This window comes from Mya arenaria, chromosome 2 (genome assembly GCF_026914265.1).
Source record: "Mya arenaria isolate MELC-2E11 chromosome 2, ASM2691426v1".
Taxonomy (NCBI): domain Eukaryota; kingdom Metazoa; phylum Mollusca; class Bivalvia; order Myida; family Myidae; genus Mya; species Mya arenaria.
The window spans coordinates 29,669,213-29,677,455 of record NC_069123.1 but is presented as its reverse complement, the minus strand read 5'-3'; positions in this window follow the sequence as shown (position 1 = coordinate 29,677,455).

The following is an 8,243-nucleotide window of genomic DNA, read 5'->3' as shown; positions in this document are numbered from 1 at the left end:
CTGTTTATTCAAATATTGAGCCTATAGTTGCTAGTGATGCTGTGTAGCTCGATTGTCTGTTCCGTTTATTCAAATATTGAGCCTATAGTGACTAGTGATGCAGTGTAGCTCGATTGTCTGTTCTGTTATTCAAATATTGAGCCTATAGTGACTAGTGATGCTGTGCAGCTCGATTGTCTGTTCTGTTTATTCAAATATTGAGCCTATAGTGACTAGTGATGCTGTGTAGCTCGATTGTCTGTTCTGTTTATTCATATATTGAGCCAATAGTGACTAGTGATGCTGTGTAGCTCGATTGTCTGTTCTGTTTATTCAAATATTGAGCCTATAGTTGCTAGTGATGCTGTGTAGCTCGATTGTCTGTTCTGTTTATTCAAATATTGAGCCTATAGTTGCTAGTGATGCTGTGTAGCTCGATTGTCTGTTCTGTTTATTCAAATATTGAGCCTATAGTGACTAGTGATGCAGTGTAGCTCGATTGTCTGTTCTGTTTATTCAAATATTGAGCCTATAGTTGCTAGTGATGCTGTGTAGCTCGATTGTCTGTTCTGTTTATTCAAATATTGAGCGTATAGGACTAGTGATGCAGTGTAGCTCGATTGTCTGTTCTGTTTATTCAAATATTGAGCCTATAGTGACTAGTGATGCAGTGTAGCTCGATTGTCTGTTCTGTTTATTCAAATATTGAGCCTATAGTGACTAGTGATGTAGTGTAGCTCGATTGTCTGTTCTGTTTATTCAAATATTGAGCGTATAGGACTAGTGATGCAGTGTAGCTCGATTGTCTGTTCTGTTATTCAAATATTGAGCCTATAGTGACTAGTGATGCTGTGTAGCTCGATTGTCTGTTCTGTTTATTCAAATATTGAGCGTATAGGACTAGTGATGCAGTGTAGCTCGATTGTCTGTTCTGTTATTCAAATATTGAGCCTATAGTGACTAGTAATGCAGTGTTGCTCGATTGTCTGTTCTGTTTATTCAAGTATTGAGCCTATAGTGACTAGTGATGCAGTGTAGCTCGATTGTCTGTTCTGTTTATTCAAATATTGAGCCTATAGTGACTAGTGATGCTGTGTAGCTCGATTGTCTGTTCTGTTATTCAAGTATTGAGCCTATAGTGACTAGTGATGCAGTGTAGCTCGAGTATCTGTTCTGTTTATTCAAATATTGAGCCTATAGTGACTAGTGATGCTGTGTAGCTCGATTGTCTGTTCTGTTATTCAAATATTGAGCCTATAGTGACTAGTGATGCAGTGTAGCTCGATTGTCTGTTCTGTTATTCAAATATTGAGCCTATAGTGACTAGTGATGCAGTGTAGCTCGATTGTCTGTTCTGTTTATTCAAATATTGAGCCTATAGTGACTAGTGATGCAGTGTAGCTCGATTATCTGTTCTGTTTATTCAAATATTGAGCCTATAGTGACTAGTGATGCTGTGTAGCTCGATTGTCTGTTCTGTTTATTCAAATATTGAGCCTATAGTGACTAGTGATGCAGTGTAGCTCGAGTATCTGTTCTGTTTATTCAAATATTGAGCCTATAGTGACTAGTGATGCTGTGTAGCTCGATTGTCTGTTCTGTTTATTCAAATATTGAGCCTATAGTGACTAGTAATGCAGTGTAGCTCGATTGTCTGTTCTGTTATTCAAATATTGAGCCTATAGTGACTAGTGATGCAGTGTAGCTCGATTGTCTGTTCTGTTTATTCAAATATTGAGCCTATAGTGACTAGTGATGCAGTGTAGCTCGATTGTCTGTTCTGTTATTCAAATATTGAGCCTATAGTGACTAGTGATGCTGTGTAGCTCGATTGTCTGTTCTGTTATTCAAATATTGAGCCTATAGTGACTAGTGATGCAGTGTAGCTCGATTGTCTGTTCTGTTTATTCAAATATTGAGCCTATAGTGACTAGTAATGCTGTGTAGCTCGATTGTCTGTTCTGTTATTCAAGTATTGAGCCTATAGTGACTAGTGATGCAGTGTAGCTCGATTGTCTGTTCTGTTTATTCAAATATTGAGCCTATAGTGACTAGTGATGCAGTGTAGCTCGAGTATCTGTTCTGTTTATTCAAATATTGAGCCTATAGTGACTAGTGATGCAGTGTAGCTCGATTGTCTGTTCTGTTTATTCAAATATTGAGCCTATAGTGACTAGTGATGCAGTGTAGCTCGATTGTCTGTTCTGTTTATTCAAATATTGAGCCTATAGTGACTAGTGATGCTGTGTAGCTCGATTGTCTGTTCTGTTTATTCAAATATTGAGCCCATAGTGACTAGTGATGCAGTGTAGCTCGATTGTCTGTTCTGTTTATTCAAATATTGAGCCTATAGTGACTAGTGATGCAGTGTAGCTCGATTGTCTGTTCTGTTTATTCAAATATTGAGCCTATAGTGACTAGTGATGTAGTGTAGCTCGATTATCTGTTCTGTTTATTCAAATATTGAGCCTATAGTGACTAGTGATGCTGTGTAGCTCGATTGTCTGTTCTGTTATTCAAATATTGAGCCTATAGTGACTAGTAATGCTGTGTAGCTCGATTGTCTGTTCCGTTTATTCAAATATTGAGCCTATAGTGACTAGTGATGCTGTGTAGCTCGATTGTCTGTTCTGTTTATTCAAATATTGAGCCTATAGTGACTAGTGATGCAGTGTAGCTCGATTGTCTGTTCTGTTTATTCAAATATTGAGCCTATAGTGACTATTGATGCTGTGTAGCTCGATTGTCTGTTCTGTTTATTCAAATATTGAGCCCATAGTGACTAGTGATGCAGTGTAGCTCGATTGTCTGTTCTGTTTATTCAAATATTGAGCCTATAGTGACTAGTGATGCAGTGTAGCTCGAATGTCTGTTCTGTTTATTCAAATATTGAGCCTATAGTGACTAGTGATGTAGTGTAGCTCGATTGTCTGTTCTGTTTATTCAAATATTGAGGCTATAGTGACTAGTGATGCTGTGTAGCTCGATTGTCTGTTCTGTTATTCAAATATTGAGCCTATAATGACTAGTAATGCTGTGTAGCTCGATTGTCTGTTCTGTTTATTCAAATATTGAGCCTATAGTGACTAGTAATGCTGTGTAGCTCGATTGTCTGTTCTGTTTATTCAAATATTGAGCCTATAGTGACTAGTGATGCTGTGTAGCTCGATTGTCTGTTCTGTTTATTCAAATATTGAGCCTATAGTGACTAGTAATGCAGTGTAGCTCGATTATCTGTTCTGTTTATTCAAATATTGAGCCTATAGTGACTAGTAATGCAGTGTAGCTCGATTGTCTGTTCTGATTATTCAAATATTGAGCCTATAGAGACTAGTGATGCAGTGTAGCTCGATTATCTGTTCTGTTTATTCAAATATTGAGCCTATAGTGACTAGTGATGCAGTGTAGCTCGATTGTCTGTTCTGTTTATTCAAATATTGAGCCTATAGTGACTAGTGATGCTGTGTAGCTCGATTATCTGTTCTGTTTATTCAAATATTGAGCCTATAGTGACTAGTGATGCTGTGTAGCTCGATTGTCTGTTCTGTTATTCAAATATTGAGCCTATAGTTGCTAGTGATGCTGTGCAGCTCGATTATCTGTTCTGTTTATTCAAATATTGAGCCTATAGTGACTAGTGATGCTGTGTAGCTCGATTGTCTGTTCTGTTATTCAAATATTGAGCCTATAGCGACTAGTGATGCAGTGTAGCTCGATTATCTGTTCTGTTTATTCAAATATTGAGCCTATAGTTGCTAGTGATGCTGTGCAGCTCGATTATCTGTTCTGTTTATTCAAATATTGAGCCTATAGTGACTAGTGATGCTGTGTAGCTCGATTTTCTGTTCTGTTATTCAAATATTGAGCCTATAGTGACTAGTGATGCAGTGTAGCTCGAGTATCTGTTCTGTTTATTCAAATATTGAGCCTATAGTGACTAGTGATGCTGTGTAGCTCGATTGTCTGTTCTGTTTATTCAAATATTGAGCCTATAGTGACTAGTGATGCAGTGTAGCTCGATTATCTGTTCTGTTTATTCAAATATTGAGCCTATAGTGACTAGTAATGCAGTGTAGCTCGATTATCTGTTCTGTTTATTCAAATATTGAGCCTATAGTTGCTAGTGATGTTGTGCAGCTCGATTATCTGTTCTGTTTATTCAAATATTGAGCCTATAGTGACTAGTGATGCTGTGTAGCTCGATTGTCTGTTCTGTTTATTCAAATATTGAGCCTATAGTGACTAGTGATGCAGTGCAGCTCGATTGTCTGTTCTGTTATTCAAATATTGAGCCTATAGTGACTAGTGATGCAGTGTAGCTCGATTATCTGTTCTGTTTATTCAAATATTGAGCCTATAGTTGCTAGTGATGCTGTGCAGCTCGATTATCTGTTCTGTTTATTCAAATATTGAGCCTATAGTGACTAGTGATGCAGTGTAGCTCGATTGTCTGTTCTGTTATTCAAATATTGAGCCTATAGTGACTAGTGATGCAGTGTAGCTCGATTATCTGTTCTGTTTATTCAAATATTGAGCCTATAGTGACTAGTAATGCAGTGTAGCTCGAGTATCTGTTCTGTTTATTCAAATATTGAGCCTATAGAGACTAGTGATGCAGTGTAGCTCGATTATCTGTTCTGTTTATTCAAGTATTGAGCCTATAGTGACTAGTGATGCAGTGTAGCTCGATTGTCTGTTCTGTTTATTCAAATATTGAGCCTATAGTGACTAGTGATGCTGTGTAGCTCGATTATCTGTTCTGTTTATTCAAATATTGAGCCTATAGTGACTAGTGATGCTGTGTAGCTCGATTGTCTGTTCTGTTATTCAAATATTGAGCCTATAGTTGCTAGTGATGCTGTGCAGCTCGATTATCTGTTCTGTTTATTCAAATATTGAGCCTATAGTGACTAGTGATGCTGTGTAGCTCGATTGTCTGTTCTGTTATTCAAATATTGAGCCTATAGCGACTAGTGATGCAGTGTAGCTCGATTATCTGTTCTGTTTATTCAAATATTGAGCCTATAGTTGCTAGTGATGCTGTGCAGCTCGATTATCTGTTCTGTTTATTCAAATATTGAGCCTATAGTGACTAGTGATGCTGTGTAGCTCGATTGTCTGTTCTGTTATTCAAATATTGAGCCTATAGTGACTAGTGATGCAGTGTAGCTCGAGTATCTGTTCTGTTTATTCAAATATTGAGCCTATAGTGACTAGTGATGCTGTGTAGCTCGATTGTCTGTTCTGTTTATTCAAATATTGAGCCTATAGTGACTAGTGATGCAGTGTAGCTCGATTATCTGTTCTGTTTATTTAAATATTGAGCCTATAGTGACTAGTAATGCAGTGTAGCTCGATTATCTGTTCTGTTTATTCAAATATTGAGCCTATAGTTGCTAGTGATGTTGTGCAGCTCGATTATCTGTTCTGTTTATTCAAATATTGAGCCTATAGTGACTAGTGATGCTGTGTAGCTCGATTGTCTGTTCTGTTTATTCAAATATTGAGCCTATAGTGACTAGTGATGCAGTGCAGCTCGATTGTCTGTTCTGTTATTCAAATATTGAGCCTATAGTGACTAGTGATGCAGTGTAGCTCGATTATCTGTTCTGTTTATTCAAATATTGAGCCTATAGTTGCTAGTGATGCTGTGCAGCTCGATTATCTGTTCTGTTTATTCAAATATTGAGCCTATAGTGACTAGTGATGCTGTGTAGCTCGATTGTCTGTTCTGTTATTCAAATATTGAGCCTATAGTGACTAGTGATGCAGTGTAGCTCGATTATCTGTTCTGTTTATTCAAATATTGAGCCTATAGTGACTAGTGATGCTGTGTAGCTCGATTGTCTGTTCTGTTTATTCAAATATTGAGCCTATAGTGACTAGTGATGCTGTGTGGCTCGATTATCTGTTCTGTTTATTCAAATATTGAGCCTATAGTTGCTAGTGATGCAGTGTAGCTCGATTATCTGTTCTGTTTATTCAAATATTGAGCCTATAGAGACTAGTGATGCAGTGTAGCTCGATTATCTGTTCTGTTTATTCAAATATTGAGCCTATAGTGACTAGTGATGCTGTGTAGCTCGATTGTCTGTTCTGTTTATTCAAATATTGAGCCTATAGTGACTAGTGATGCAGTGTAGCTCGATTGTCTGTTCTGTTTATTCAAATATTGAGCCTATAGTGACTAGTGATGCAGTGTAGCTCGATTGTCTGTTCTGTTTATTCAAATATTGAGCCTATAGTTGCTAGTGATGCTGTGTAGCTCGATTGTCTGTTCTGTTTATTCAAATATTGAGCCTATAGTTGCTAGTGATGCTGTGCAGCTCGATTATCTGTTCTGTTTATTCAAATATTGAGCCTATAGTGACTAGTGATGCAGTGTAGCTCGATTGTCTGTTCTGTTTATTCAAATATTGAGCCTATAGTGACTAGTGATGCAGTGTAGCTCGATTATCTGTTCTGTTATTCAAATATTGAGCCTATAGTGACTAGTAATGCAGTGTAGCTCGATTGTCTGTTCTGTTATTCAAATATTGAGCCTATAGTGACTAGTAATGTAGTGTAGCTCGATTGTCTGTTCTGTTTATTCAAATATTGAGCCTATAGTGACTAGTGATGCAGTGTAGCTCGATTGTCTGTTCTGTTTATTCAAATATTGAGCCTATAGTGACTAGTGATGCAGTGTAGCTCGATTGTCTGTTCTGTTTATTCAAATATTGAGCCTATAGTGACTAGTGATGCAGTGTAGCTCGATTATCTGTTCTGTTATTCAAATATTGAGCCTATAGTGACTAGTAATGCAGTGTAGCTCGATTATCTGTTCTGTTATTCAAATATTGAGCCTATAGTGACTAGTGATGCAGTGTAGCTCGATTGTCTGTTCTGTTATTCAAATATTGAGCCTATAGTGACTAGTAATGCAGTGTAGCTCGATTGTCTGTTCTGTTATTCAAATATTGAGCCTATAGTGACTAGTGATGCAGTGTAGCTCGATTATCTGTTCTGTTTATTCAAATATTGAGCCTATAGTGACTAGTGATGCTGTGCAGCTCGATTATCTGTTCTGTTATTCAAATATTGAGCCTATAGTGACTAGTAATGCAGTGTAGCTCGATTATCTGTTCTGTTATTCAAATATTGAGCCTATAGTGACTAGTAATGCAGTGTAGCTCGATTGTCTGTTCTGTTTATTCAAATATTGAGCCTATAGTGACTAGTGATGCAGTGTAGCTCGATTGTATGTTCTGTTTATTCAAATATTGAGCCTATAGTGACTAGTGATGCAGTGTAGCTCGATTATCTGTTCTGTTATTCAAATATTGAGCCTATAGTGACTAGTAATGCTGTGTAGCTCGATTGTCTGTTCTGTTTATTCAAATATTGAGCCTATAGTGACTAGTGAAGCTGTGTAGCTCGATCGTCTGTTCTGTTTATTCAAATATTGAGCCTATAGTGACTAGTGATGCAGTGTAGCTCGATTATCTGTTCTGTTTATTCAAATATTGAGCCTATAGTGACTAGTGATGCTGTGTAGCTCGATTGTCTGTTCTGTTTATTCAAATATTGAGCCTATAGTGACTAGTGATGCAGTGTAGCTCGATTATCTGTTCTGTTTATTCAAATATTGAGCCTATAGTTGCTAGTGATGCAGTGTAGCTCGATTGTCTGTTCTGTTTATTCAAATATTGAGCCTATAGTGACTAGTGATGCAGTGTAGCTCGATTGTCTGTTCTGTTTATTCAAATATTGAGCCTATAGTGACTAGTGATGTAGTGTAGCTCGATTGTCTGTTCTGTTTATTCAAATATTGAGCGTATAGGACTAGTGATGCAGTGTAGCTCGATTGTCTGTTCTGTTATTCAAATATTGAGCCTATAGTGACTAGTGATGCAGTGTAGCTCGATTGTCTGTTCTGTTTATTCAAATATTGAGCGTATAGGACTAGTGATGCAGTGTAGCTCGATTGTCTGTTCTGTTATTCAAATATTGAGCCTATAGTGACTAGTAATGCTGTGTAGCTCGATTGTCTGTTCTGTTTATTCAAATATTGAGCCTATAGAGACTAGTGATGCAGTGTAGCTCGATTATCTGTTCTGTTTATTCAAATATTGAGCCTATAGTGACTAGTAATGCTGTGTAGCTCGATTATCTGTTCTGTTTATTCAAATATTGAGCCTATAGTGACTAGTGATGCAGTGTAGCTCGATTGTCTGTTCTGTTTATTCAAATATTGAGCCTATAGTGACTAGTGATGCAGTGTA